The sequence below is a fragment of the Coffea arabica genome, chromosome 7c (assembly GCF_036785885.1).
Source record: "Coffea arabica cultivar ET-39 chromosome 7c, Coffea Arabica ET-39 HiFi, whole genome shotgun sequence".
NCBI classification, from domain to species: domain Eukaryota; kingdom Viridiplantae; phylum Streptophyta; class Magnoliopsida; order Gentianales; family Rubiaceae; genus Coffea; species Coffea arabica.
The window spans coordinates 29554040-29569139 of NC_092322.1; the positions used below are offsets into that span (position 1 = coordinate 29554040).

Genomic DNA, 15100 nt, shown 5'->3' on the forward strand with positions numbered 1-15100 from the left:
GGGTCAGTCCCGTTTAAATTCCTATTCGGGTCAGTCCCGTTTAAATTTCTGTTCGGGTCAGTCCCGTTTAAATTTCTGATCGAGTCAGTCCCGTTTTAAAATTTCCTGTTCGGGCCAGTCCCGTTTTAATTTTATGTTTGGGTCAGTCCCATTTTAGAATTCTAGTTCGTTGAGATCATCTTGCAGCCGAATAATGCAGGTAAGTATTTGGTGTCTACTTCTTTGTCTCAAGTTTTTTTCAAAACTCAGACAAAGAGGGGCAAACTGTAGACACCAAATTTTTGGTGTAATTTCATTTACTGTTTATTTTTAGTTTGTTTATTTGTCCTGTTAGTTTTATTCGATTTTTAGTTTTTAGTTTATAGTTTTATTTTTATTTTTAAGTTTTTAGCATAGAATTTCTTGAAATGAAAAATAGAGAGAGAAAAAGGGAAAAATGATGAAAAATGCAAAATGAAAGGAAAAGAATGAAAATGGCAAAAAATAGGTGGAAGTGTGCATGTGGAACAAGTGTACAAAACAATCATGGGACAAGTGTCCCTTTTGTTTAATTGACAACACAACATTTAGGAGGACACTTGTTTAGCTTAGAAAGGAGGTTACGGGCAAAACAAAAAAAAGAAGAGGCCAATTGGAGAGAAAGGACGGACGGAAGGGAAAAAGAGAGTAAAAAAAAACAGAGGGGAAGGCTAGGAAAAACAGAGGAGAAAGAGGGAAGGCTTGGGCTGGGGAAAACAGAAAAAGAAAAGGAGGGCTTTTCGGTAGAGGAAAAACAGAGAGGAGGCTTCATCTGGGTAAAAAAAACAGAGGCGGCGGACGACCACTCCCTTTCCAATAGCTCTTGAGCAGACCATTGCCACCACCAGTCTTCATCCACCATCGCAGCGCGCCGCCATCTCGCCAGAATTCACCACCGTCGCCTGTGGACGCTCATCGAACAAAAGCACTATTTTCTGGTATTGCCGACCAAAAAGAGAGCAGAGAGCTGCGGGTTTGAGGGAGGCTTTGGACAGAAAAAGCAGAGGTTCAAGGCTGCGAAGGAACAAGGCAGGGAAGGTCTGTCCAAGCCACCACCAGCCCGTGTCCGTCGCTGCTGCTGTCCGCCATCACCACCAGCCCGTGTCCGCCGCTGCTGCTGTCCGCCATCGCCACCAGCCGCCTGCCCAAAAACTGGAGCCACCACCACCAGAACCCACTGTCACCGCCAGCAAAGCTCACTGAGGGACCCCTGTGAGTTGCTCCCTTCCTTTACATTTCAGTATTTCCCTCAGAGCATGACTGCCGTGAGTGGATATGGCAAGTTTTTATGCCGATTGTTTGCTATTTTCAGAATATACATGCTTCGTGTGTCGATTGGGTTGAACTACTTGTTGTTTCTGATGATTTTTGGGCTGATCATTACACCATTTGAACAGAGAAATTGCTGAATTTGTAATGCCCAGTAGCTGTTCGATTAAGTGCCTAATTGAAAGTTCTATTTGAAAGACGATTCATCTGCAAATTAACGTTCAGTTTGCTCATTTGCTTATCCGAGCTTAATAACCATTTTTATGGGAGAAGATATTGTTGGTTGGTTTGTACCTTTTCTGTGTTTTATATATTTCCTTATGCTTGAATCCGAATTGATGTGATAAGAGGAAGTGTTATGAGTTTCCATGTTTTGCTGGGAATGATGTGATTTGAAATCAATTGCTGGTGCTGCTAACGGAAAAGGGAGCTGAAATGGCAGCGGACGTTGAGCCAATTTGGAGAAGAAGATTACTTTATTAAATTCATGATTCCAGTCCTTCAATTTCCCTTTTCCATTATGATTTAACCCCAGAATTTTAGGATTTCATAATTTTGCCCCCAACATCTTCATAAGTCCTTCAATTAGGTCCTTGCTTTTGTTGCATTTTAATCCCTCAATTTCTGTCTAATTTCATTGTGGCTCAAAATCTGGAAAAACCAAACTAATTTTGCCCTTTTAAGCTTATTCCTCTGTTTGCATATTTTATGTGATTTGTTGGATAGATTAATTCTGGGATTTGGATTATAATTATGGCCTAATAATTTTAGTTGATTTGCTAATCTTGTTAGGTTTGATATTATGATTTGGGTTGTGGGTAATAATAATTTGTTTGGATTTTTGACTTGGGCTTAAGGGGGGGGTAAAGCCCACTCTTTTGTTGGGTTTGTTTTATTGATAAGTGAGGGCCAGCCCACATGTAGTCTCTGGGCTTTGCGGCAGGCTAAGGAGTCTTGGCCCAAACAATAGAGAAAAGGGCCCAATGGCCTGTTAAGTCAAGTAGCCCAATGACGAAATTTCTTTCCAGTCCCCTGACTTTTGGATATTTTTACTGTGGCCCTAGATATTTCCATTCCATTCAATTGGGTCCTTACTTTAATTACAAATGAGTCCTTGAGCTTTATTTTTCTTTAATTTTGACCCCAAAACTTTGTTCATTTTTGCAATTAAGTCCCTTTTTCTTTTGACTTCTTAAATGTGGTTTGTTGACATGATTCAATTGATTCAAATTCATGCTTATTTTTATCATTTGTGATTATTTGCCAAATAGATTGGTGCCTTGACCCTTTTATTGTTTTGAAGCTAATATTCTTTTCATTTCACAACTCAAGGGAGGTAACCTCTATTTCCTTGATTTTATTTTTCCTACGTGCTCCTACGTGTTATGTGAATATGCATGTCTACTTTGCTTTACTTGCCTTCCCTTAATTCCTTGCATTTATTTCATCTACTTTTTCTTTTATTTAAGTTATTCATTATGGGGTATGTGTACACCTCTTGGCTTGTAATAGATAGGGCTGTGGCGAGCAATTTGGTCCATTTTCCCCTTCCCCTTTTGTTTTAGTTAGTGAATGTAATAAGTTCATTAGCTTGGTTGCATGCCTATGTGTTACTTGTTACTTGCTTTATTAGGGCCTTGCATCTAGTCGGGCATGCTAAATGTTACGTGCTACGTGTTTATGAGTATCTGGTATGTCTACTTGCTTTCCATAGTGTGGATGCATGGAATGGATGAATGTACGTCACCACACTAGTCCAACGCTAGTTGTGGCTTCTTTTATCGTTTCCACTAGTCCAACGCTAGTCGGAATTCATAGAATGGGCTAGTCCAACGCTAGACCCAATAGGCTTTTTCCTTTCTTTTCATTCGTGCATAATTTGCATGTTCACTACATATCATGCAATTTTCCTTAGTTTTATCATTTGGCATGCTCCTCTAAACCTTTCCCCTTCACTTTAGGTCTTGCATTTCATGCTAGTTAGGGTACATTTGCTTGAAGTGTCCCCTCCGATAAGGGAAACGAGCGAGTGTGGCTACTCGATAGCCTTAGCACGCTAGTTTTGCCTTCTAATCAAAGGGAAAATCGAAGTCGAAAAAGTTAGGAGTCATTCCCATACCCGACCTGATGCATTCCTTTAGGTTCATTCATTCTCAATTTTTCACTTACTCACTTTTTTTTAATTCACCTTTCCTCATTACTTTTCCTTTCCTTATTGTTCAATTTTGGTTTCTACTTCACAAAATTGCACTTAATTACGATCTATATACACTTATCACTATATTTCATACACTTGCACACAAACACTTGGATTTTTCATACAATTTCACACATGCACCTTTTCATACACTGGCATACAAACACTTGGATTTTTTATACAATTTCACACGTGCATCTTTTTATACACTTACACACTTGCACTTGAGTCACCATTTGCATCAATCGACCTCTATGAGGTTTCCCTTTATTGGCCGCCACAATTCATGTGGTCTGGGACCAAAAACCTCACGAGAGACATCATAGAATTTAGGATTGCATTTTTTCTTTCTTTTGCATTCATGTAGTGCATCCAAATGTAATAAATTCTTTGGTTAAAACAAGAAAATCTTTGATTAAATCATGCAACTAGCCTTGGCTAGGTCGAAGGGGTGCCTTGGATTTTTATCCTTGCCTTCCCCTTCGTCAAATGTGACTCCCGAACCTTTTTCATTGGTTTACGTGGACTAGGAGTCGTTTAAAAGGGGTTTTACAACTTTTTCCTAAAAAATTCATTTTTAGGTGACTTGGTACACCTTAACTCATTACCAAGTGGCGACTCCCATTTTTTCAAAAACCCTTTTTAAACTATAATTTTGGGTCAAATCGTCGCATTCTCAACCCCCCATTTAGACCCATTTTTCTTTTAAATCATAATTCATTTTCCAAATCACAAATTGAATCAAAAAATACATTTTTAAACCATTTATTCATTTCATCAAAAAATGGGGCGCGACAATACCGATTGAACATTTTGAACTCGATTTCATGGAAAATGTTAGTCTCTCTCTTTAGACTTTAAAACTTTACTCTTGAACCTCGATTTACGAGTAATTGAGATTCATTTTCATAAGATTTCCTTAGATTGCAGTAGCGTACAATCTTCCTCGATAATTAGAGATTTGTAGTGATATTGAGTCGTACTTGATTATTGTTTACTCAGGCACTCGAGGGAATCTCCAAGAGGAACTCGGAGCGGACACCTAAACGCTTGTTTGAAAACTACTCGCTTGTTTTGACTAGGTGAGTGTTCCATATAGGAATACGTAATTGAATAAGTCTAGGACACGCTTATTTCATGATTATTAAGTGTTAAGTATTTACCATACTCATGCCTATTTAAGGAATGTATACTTGCATTGTATATCTACATGAATTGGTTAAATGATTAACCATATCAAATGACCATATGAACTCGATACATGCTTAACTTGCTAGATTGTTTATTTAGCCTACTTGATTTTGAGAAATGGAGTCGAGTGTATACTTTATCGCACTCGTTCTCTTTTGAGAAGACTAACTCATGCTTGGAAATGCTCGAATAACATGACTTGGTATGCTAAGGTTGCATACGTCGTTGGAGTGAATCTCCTCGACTCTCACATGGTAAAAATGGGATAACGGCCAATGATGGCCTATTCATATGACAAATGCCTGTCAATTAACCGTCACTACTTAACCGTTAACCGTCAACCGTTAACCGTCAACCGTTTACCAACCACATGACTACTTGATTACTTGACTATTTGCTCACATGATTTCCAATCTACATGACTATTCGATATCCGTGAATTACATGCTCCCATGAAATCAACTTGTATTGCTTACGTGCTAAGTACCTACTTGATTACTTGATTGTCATCAATCACATGTTATATGAAGCTGTCCATCATTATTAGGCGAGTGTGCACTTTACCTCACTCGACCTACTCAAATGATGAAGTTTACCTTTTGTCGAATTACTTGGTTACCTGTGCATGTTGTAAGCTCTAAGCTGAACTTGGGCCCTGCCCTTGGTTACTGACCTACTCGAGCCAGGACTGGGCTCGGTCGGGTAGGTTGGAACCCTGGGCCACCGTTTCGGTATACTCGAGTATTACCACTGGAGGGACAAGGTGTGAGATCCCGGTTAGCCTCTGATTTCAATATCACGTGATATTAAGGGCATTTTGTTCTATTTTGTACGAATTTAGTAGAAAACTCTAGTTTCTTTTTGTATTGTGATAACTCAAAAAAATTAATTAATTATATGTATGTTATGAATCCTTTTATTTTAATTGCTTAGATGTTAGAAAATTACATATAACAAATGAATGGTTAAAATAAATGCATAAGTGAATTTCTATAACAGATTGAAAATTTAAACGCCACTTGAGTTATGCAAAATTCTAGCTATAAATCCACTCCTACTACCGAGGTTTAGGTCCCAATTTGATGCTCATTCACCTAGCAAAATATGCTAGAAAACTTGTGAGGAGCAAAGATGAAAACCGTTTAAGATTCAAGGACCAAACGATGAATACCGAAATTGCACTTTAGTCCTTTACTATATTTAGCCAAAAAGAAAACACTTACTCTGATTCTGGTCAGCTTGGCCGAGAATATCAAGGTTGGAAAGCCTTGAATCTTCATGATTTTTGCCCAGCCAAAGCATGATAAAGTGGGTGGGAACACTTGTCAATTTTCCAAGCCATTGAGTTGGCAAAACTCCAATCCTTGTCATGCTAGCTTAGGCTACTATAATACCAGACATCCAGGCGTAGTAAACACTTTGGCAATCTTCTCATCTTCACCGAAACTAGCAAGAAACTATCAGCTCACTTACTACAAAAATTGCACACAAAACTGGCCAAAACCAATTCGGTTGAGAGCTGGATTTTTGCTGCACATCTGGTGGAATTTTTCTTGCACTTTACTGCTTTTTAAAAGGTACCATGAGCTATACACCTATTTCATTTATAATTCATTTACACATCTTATATATCTAGGAAATCAAGTACCCCTGCTGAAAAACAAAAAAAGAAATCCTATTATAAACATGCATATGAGCAGTTCGTGATTTTCCAGCTTTGCAGTTCAATTTCTATGCCAATTTTATGATGATTCTTGCCTAAATTTTGGCTATATATGTTGCTATGCATGCTGGATACTAGGTGTACTTGTTTGATTGATAAGCTCTTGAGCAATCAAGACTAATTTGGGAATCAAAAAAAAAAAAATGGAACCACATGCCACAAACTCAGTCTCTTCGGATAAAACAGGGGACTGAAATCAGTTTTGGTAGAGCGACTATATCTTGGGCTAGAAAACTCGGATTGGGATGCCGTTTGTAGCATTATAAATTAGCTTCACAGAACTATCTCTGGTATAAAAATCAGTTCCAAATTCCTTCCCTATAAATACCAGTAAATCGGCAAAGTTTACTGTTTTTTTTTTCGGAACCTGTTTTGCTGGACCATTTGAGCAGCCTGTTTGCAACGACTTTTGACCCAATTCTGATCAGAATTTGAACCTGAGTCCTTCAGAGAAATTGTAGCTTATTAAGTTCTTGTTGAGCCTACAAAATTTCAGGTCAAACGGAGGTGTGTAGGCTGAGTTATAGCTGAAACCCTCACTTAATTTACGAATTCTGGTTTGACCACGTTTTGTAGCTTAGCTTCTGACCATGCTCAGTTCGCATGGATAATGATGAAACTGGGTGGTGATGTCTTCATAAGAACTGTGGAGCTCTGTTTCAAATTCAAAACGGTATAAAGTGCGTCCAAATCCGAGCTTCGTAGCTCCAGTTAGAGCCAAAATAAGATCGTGTGTCAGAACTCCCTGGAACACTGGGCAGTTCTGACAGGTATTTTGACACCCACTTTTCGTTTGGTTTTGAGTTGATCCAAGTCTTGGCCAAAACATAAAAGTTTTAGCCTTATGTCTTAGCTTTCCAATGCTTTTGAAATTTCTTGATTTGGGTCTGTGAGTTGTGAGTTATGGTTCTTCCACTAGACCCTGTCTGTCATCTAAACGTGCGAACTCCTGGCACGTTGTTTCATACTTATGACCTCATTCCGTTCAGAACTGGATGGAAGTGTCTTCATGAAAGTTATAGCTTTTCTCCTTAGCTTCGCGACGGTATCTTATACGCCTTGATCCGAAAATCGTAACCTACATTGTGTTCAAAACAGTTCTTGACGCCAAAACGGACAAGTTTCCGTTTCCGTTTCCATTTCCGTTTCCGTTTTCCATTTCCGCGCGCGTATGGGTCGCATTTGCTGTTTTCCTTATTCGTATGCATTTGGATACCTGTTTGAGCAATGTTATGACTTGACCTTCTGTCACAGACGGTAACGAAATGCTTGGAGACGGTGGGACCCACTGACGGTTGAGTTTGACCCAGTGCCGTTTTTGTCTACTTTTGTACTCTAAGTAAGTAACTGGGGCGTTTATGTGTTAAATGTGACCAATATGAATTGTGTGTGATATAAGGGTGCTTAGGCGAGCGTGTACTTTATCTCACTCGACTTAAACCCTAATTTGTATTTGCAATAGATATGAATTATGATATGTGAACTGTATTGGGACTGAATCCCTGAAGCATGTGGCTTGGAATGACCTTTTGTGTGTGTGTGATGTGAAACTATGAGTGGGCCCGATCTAAAGGCCAGACGGACTATTCGAGCTAGTTAGGGCTTGGTCGAAGTTAGTCCAAACTATCCTTAAGATCACCAATTTTGTGAATGCAATTCGAATACGATTCAAAGCTTGAGCCATTTGTGTGTGTATGGATACTGGCTAGAGTGGGCGTAAGGTGGTCGGAGGAAGAAAGTGGAGTTCTACGGACCATTCCTTGTGGTCGACGGAGGGTCGACAGGTGGTCACGCGTGGCGAATGACTTGGCTTTGGAGCCAATCCGTATCCTTGAATTGTTTTGTTACTTTGCTTTGACTTTGATGTATTTGTGGCATAAATATCTGACTTGATGCAAAATTACCATTTTGCCCCTGCTTGCTTACTAAGCTTTAAACTTACCATTTTTCTTTGTTATTTCCTTAACAGGGGTCGTACGCGGGGATCACACTTCACGAGAGTTGTAACCCTAGAATTTACCTTTGAAATTATACTAGTTGGACTTTCTAGGATGTTTTTCTCACAGTTAGAGTTAGGACTCTGTGTAAGATCCACTTTGTGGTTTTAGTATTCGCTTTTGTGTGATGTAGTGGACTGGAATATCCCTTTTGAAGATGTATATATTGTAAATGGTACGTTTGGAGATGTATAAATGTGAATAGTATCTTTTGGTATTATGATTCTTTTATTGGACAAATTTATGTTTTACACTGGTTGGAGATGTACTTAGAGTAAATGTTCAGTTGTCCAATAGTGATGTTATCTCTGAAATTAATGTAAGTGAGTGAGTCCTGGCGTGAGCTAGGCAGGCGGTCCGCCAAACCCTTTGGTACGACTCTGGGTGCGGTGGGGTCGTCACAGGTGGTATCAGAGCGCCTAGGTTAGAGGATTTGGGTAATCGAGATATACGCGATGGACATTAAGTATCTTTGATTCTTTTAAGATGAGTAAAATATTTTAAGCTGAAAAGCCGGTATACTGACGAATTAATATTTTGCAGATATGGAACCGGGCAGTTCGAGTGGTACGGGACCCAGCGGCGTGAGACCTGGACCAGTATCTAGACCTCTGAGTGCAGGGGGCCCGGTGAACCAGGTCACGCGTAGACGGGTGATTCGTTACCAGAGGAGACTGGGGGAGCCCTATGCTCTATATTCACCCTTTGGTCGGATGTCACACCGACCCTGTGAGTGTTGTCTCACCTATGGTTATCCAGATGAGGTTGTTCTGGCGGTGGATGACGAGAGGCGCCGCCTGGGGAAGGCAGTTGATCGCCTGACCAGGCAGCTTGAGGAGGCCAGGGGAATGACCCACGGCCAGGCTATACACCTTAGGGAGATGGAACAGAGCCTTAGGGATGAGGAGGAGAGGACGGATTTTTTCCGTCGTCAGTTGCACGACACGCACCTACACCTCTTCGCCATGAAGAGGCAGCTACGGGAGCGGGTCTGGGGCGTAATAGCCGACTGTGAGATTGTGCTAGATGTGGTCGCGGAGCTGCCACCCGGAGCCACCGGCTCGGAGCCAATGGAGGATGCCGATACTTTGGGCTCGGTTGGGGATTGGGCCCTAGGGGAGACGCTTTAGGGCCGCCTATGTGACTCTTGTTCTACCTATCCATCTTTTGTATCTGGATTTGATCTGCTAGTTTTTGGGAGCCGAGGTGCTCTTGTATATAATGGGTTTTGCCCCAACCGGATGTCGGGTAACTTGTATAGTTTTGACGTGCATTTGTATATGTGTGTACATATTGTTTTGGCTGGTATATATAAGCGTTTGCTCTCCATTTTACGGAATATTTTGTGTTTCATGTTTTTTGTAATTCACTTCTATTTTTTTTCCCTTTTAGCTTTTTGAACTTAAAATGGACTCCGGTGGCCGGGGTAGAGGTAGGGGGCGAGGACGAAACCCCGAGGGAGAAAATGAGCTCGAGAATGACCAGGTAGCCACAGCCATCCAGCGAATGGCTGATTTACTTGAGCGTATGGTCGCCCAACAGGGCCAGGGTCAGGGGAACAACTCCGAAAATCCTGGGAGTAGTCGAGGGAATCATGAGGGGGAGGACCGTGCTTTAGAGCGGTTCCAAAAATTTGCACCCCCTAAATTTATAGGAGGACCCAGCCCTGACCTGGCGGAGGGCTGGCTGGAGCGTATACTGGATATTTTCGTCGCCTAGGGATATGCGGAGGAACGACAAGTATCGTTCGCTACCTTTCAATTCGAAGGACCCGCCCGAGCATGGTGGAACGTGGTAAAAGCAAAATGGGAACGAGAGCGGACCCCCTGGACCTGGATTAACTTTACCAGGGAATTTAATGAGAAATACCTTTCGCCGATGGTACAGGAGAAACGGGAGGATGATTTCATTCGCCTGCGCCAAGGGGCGCTAAGTGTTGCAGAATACGAGACCCGATTCACTAAATTGTCTCGTTTTGCTCCGGATTTGGTGTCAACAGAACAAAAGCGGATCCGCCGCTTTGTTCAAGGGTTGAACGTTGAGATCCAAGAGGCGTTGGCGGCCGCTCAGTTAGATACTTTTAATCAGGTGTTAGAAAAAGCGCATAGGGTTGAGACAGCCCGGGGTCAAGTAAAGGCATTTCATGATAAAAAGAGAAGGCATCCGGGCACTGGAAACTTTAATGCTGGACAAAGCTCGAGGAATGAGCCGCCCACTAAAATGGGTAGAGGAGCAGGAGGTCCACGACCGGCGGGGACTTCAAACCAGGGAAATGCCGGAAGAGGGCAAGCAGAGCGAGGGCCCCAGAGAGGTGGTCAAAGAAGAGGAACAACTACCGGGACGAGACAGACCTGTAGTTTTTGTGGAGGCAATCATACCGCCGAAAATTGCTGGAAGAATAGTGCAGTCAGGAGGTGCTATAAGTGTGGTAGTACCGAACACCTGATTGCTCAATGCCCGAATCTGCGGGCTGAAAGAGGCACCTCACGGGCAGAGGGAAGCGCGCCCAAGCCAGCAAATGTAGCGGGCAATCGACCGAAGGTACCTGCGAGGGTCTATGCCATGGGACATCAGGAGGTGACTGACCCTTCGGCAGTCATCGAAGGTACGCTTTCTATATTTCGGCGTACCGCAAGTGTGTTAATAGATCCTGGTGCTACCCACTCCTTTGTGAGTCCTGCATTCATGGCACATATAGACATTAAGGCAGAGAAGTTGCCATATGATTTAGAAATAAAGACTCCCATTACCAATAAGAGCATCCTTGCTAATAAAATGTACAAAGGTTGTGACGTGTGGATAGGGGAACGAAAGTTGTCGGTGGATTTAATAGAATTAACTCTTAAGGGGTATGATCTCATATTAGGTATGGATTGGCTAGCTAAATATTATGCACGTTTGGACTGCAGTACGAAAAAGGTTGACTTGTGCATATCGGGTGAGCCTACATTGCAATTAGATGTACAAGGAAAGTTAGCCTCTACCACTTTTATTTCTGGGATTCGGGCCAGGAAATTGCTGAGTAAGGGGGCCCGAGGGTTTTTGGCCATGTTGATTAATACCCCAGGAGAGCAATTAAAAGTAGAAAGTGTGCCAGTGGTGTGTGAGTTTCCTGAGATGTTTCCCGAAGAATTGACCTCACTACCGCCGGAAAGAGAAATCGAATTAAAGATTGATCTCCACCCAGGGGCGGAACCGATATCGAAAACCCCTTACCGCATGGCTCCTGCAGAACTGAAGGAATTAAAAATCCGGTTGCAGGAATTATTGGACCAAGGATTTATTCGGGAAAGTGAATCTCCTTGGGGAGCCCCGATACTATTTGTAAAGAAAAATGATGGAAGTTTACGGATGTGCATTGATTACCGGGGACTAAATAATCTTACGATTAAGAATAAATATCCCCTGCCACTGATTGATGAATTATTTGACCAACTGCAGGGTGCAGTTGTATTTTCTAAACTGGACCTTCGACAGGGATATTACCAATTAAAAATCCGGAAGAAGGATATCCCTAAGACTGCGTTCAATTCGCGGTACGGGCATTTTGAATTTGCAGTCATGCCCTTTGGATTGACAAATGCGCCAGCTGCATTTATGGATTTAATGCACCGAGTTTTCAAACCTTACCTAGACCAATTTGTTGTGGTATTTATTGACGATATTCTGGTCTATTCGAAAACTCGTGACGATCATGAACGGCATTTGAGGTTAGTGCTACAGACTCTTAAGGAGCACCAATTGTATGCTAAATTTAGTAAGTGCGAGTTCTGGCTGGACAAGGTGTCTTTTCTTGGACACGTGATTTCAAAAGATGGAATAGCGGTGGACCCCGCTAAAGTGAAAGCCGTCACAGAATGGAACCGACCTAAGAACCCAACTGAAGTTAGAAGATTCTTAGGACATGCCGGATACTATCGCCGCTTCATAAAAGATTTTTCTAAGATAGCGGGACCTCTGACGGACTTGACTAAGATTCACAACCAATTCATTTGGACTTCCAAGTGCGAGGCCAGTTTTCAAGAGTTAAAAGGGCGATTAACTTCTGCACCAATTCTTACTTTGCCCAACGGGAAAGATAGCTTTGTAGTGTATACGGATGCGTCTCGGATGGGCTTGGGATGTGTGCTTATGCAAAATGGGCAAGTGATAGCCTATGCATCTCGAAAATTAAAACCCCATGAGCAAAATTACCCGACTCACGACTTAGAATTGGCGGCAGTAGTATTTGCTCTTCAAAAGTGGCAACATTATTTATATGGGGTAACCTTTGAGGTTTTCACCGACCATAAGAGTCTCAAGTATTTATTTTCGCAGAAAGAGCTGAATTTGAGGCAGCGTAGGTGGATGGAGTTCTTAGAGGATTATGACTGCACCATTAAATACCATCCAGGTAAGGCTAATGTAGTAGCTGATGCCTTTAGCCGAAAAGCTCAAGTATCTAGTCTACAGGTGAAAGAGTGGGAGTTACTAGAAAAAGCTGGGGAATGGAATCCTCAACTTAAACCATACAAAGTGTTGTTTAGTAATATTCAGGTGATTTCCACGCTATTGACTAGGATAAAGGAGACTCAGAAGAAGGACCCCCAGGTGCAGAAGTGGAAAGACAAAGTCGAGAAAGGGATGATACCCGACTTTAATGTGGGTTTGGATGGGATGTTAAGGTATAGAAATCGATTGGTTATACCCCCAGGATACGGATATCAAGAAAGAGCTATTGGAAGAAGCTCACCGCTCGCGATATACAGTACACCCTGGTACGACGAAGGTATATCAAGATTTGAAGAGTTTGTACTGGTGGGAGGACATGAAAAAAGAGATTGATCAGTTTGTGCAAACATGTCTAACCTGTCAGTAGATAAAAGCTGAGCACCAAAAACCATCAGGTTTGCTCCAACCGTTAGAAGTGCCGGAGTGGAAATGGGAGCACATTACTATGGATTTCGTATCCGGTTTACCGCGAGCACGAAAGGGGCATGATGCCATTTGGGTAATTGTAGACCGCTTGACCAAATCAGCTCATTTCTTACCCGTAAGCATGAAGTATACCTTAGAGAAACTAGCTCAACTTTATATGGATGAAATCATACGACTACATGGCGTGCCAGTGAGCATAGTTTCGGATCGAGACCCACGGTTCGTGTCGCGATTCTGGCAAAGGATGCAAGAGGCTTTAGGCTCTAAACTTAATCTCAGTACAGCTTACCATCCTCAGACAGATGGACAATCGGAGCGAACGATACAAACTCTTGAGGATATGCTCCGAGCGTGTGTAATGGACTTTGGGGGAAATTGGAGCCAACACCTCACATTGATAGAATTCGCATACAATAATAGTTACCATTCTTCCATACAAATGGCACCATATGAAGCACTATATGGACGTAAGTGTCGCTCACCGATCTTTTGGGATGAAGTCGGCGAAAGAAAGATCTTGGATTCGACTACGGTGCCATGGATAGAAGAAGCAGTAGAAAAAGTTAAAATTATTCGCCAGAGAATGCAGACGGCTCAGAGTCGGCAGAAAAGTTACGCCGATCACCGAAGAAAGGATCTGGAGTTCGAGGAGGGGGACATGGTATTTCTCAAGGTAACACCACTCCGAAGAACGATTGCGGCCAAGAAAGGGAAGAAGTTGAAGCCTCGATATATAGGACCGTATAGGATTCAAAGTCGAGTCGGAACAGTGGCGTATCAGTTAGAGTTACCTATTAAAATGTCCCGAATCCACAATGTCTTCCACGTCTCGTTGTTGAAGAAGTATCATCCAGATCCCGCACACATCCTACACACAGAGGATGTCGAGTTAGACGAAACCCTCACCTATGGAGAGCAGCCGGTACAAATTTTGGATCGAAAGGTGAAAGAACTAAGAAATAAACAGATATCTTTGGTAAAGATTTTATGGAGAAATCATGATGTGGAAGAAGCCACCTGGGAAGTGGAGGAAGACATGCAGAAGGAATATCCTTCTCTGTTCACAAACAAAGGTATTAATTTCGAGGACGAAATTGCTCTAAGAAGGGGAGGTTGTGAGATCCCGGTTAGCCTCTGATTTCAATATCACGTGATATTAAGGGCATTTTGTTCTATTTTGTACGAATTTAGTAGAAAACTCTAGTTTCTTTTTGTATTGTGATAACTCAAAAAAATTAATTAATTATATGTATGTTATGAATCCTTTTATTTTAATTGCTTAGATGTTAGAAAATTACATATAACAAATGAATGGTTAAAATAAATGCATAAGTGAATTTCTATAACATATTGAAAATTTAAACGCCACTTGAGTTATGCAAAATTCTAGCTATAAATCCACTCCTACTACCGAGGTTTAGGTCCCAATTTGATGCTCATTCACCTAGCAAAATATGCTAGAAAACTTGTGAGGATCAAAGATGAAAACCGTTTAAGATTCAAGGACCAAACGATGAATACCAAAATTGCACTTTAGTCCTTTACTATATTTAGCCAAAAAGAAAACACTTACTCTGATTCTGGTCAGCTTGGCCGAGAATATCAAGAGTTTGGAAAGCCTTGAATCTTCATGATTTTTGCCCAGCCAAAGCATGACAAAGTGGGTGGGAACACTTGTCAATTTTCCAAGCCATTGAGTTGGCAAAACTCCAATCCTTGTCATGCTAGCTTAGGCTACTATAATACCAGACATCCAGGCGTAGTAAACACTTTGGCAATCTTCTCATC

At 41.7% G+C, this 15100-nt stretch overlaps 1 long non-coding RNA gene across 2 annotated transcripts; it reads left to right on the forward strand.

The window, feature by feature from the left end:
* The first annotated feature begins 6099 nt into the window (after positions 1-6099).
* LOC140010478 (uncharacterized) lies at positions 6100-9734 on the forward strand. Of its 2 annotated transcripts, none has more exons than XR_011817772.1 (3): positions 6100-6252; positions 7653-7737; positions 8939-9734. It is a non-coding gene; the product is annotated as an uncharacterized lncRNA (long non-coding RNA). The 2 variants fall into 2 exon arrangements; XR_011817771.1 differs by lacking the exon at positions 8939-9734 and adding an exon at positions 8368-8615.
* Positions 9735-15100: the final 5366 nt, after the last annotated feature.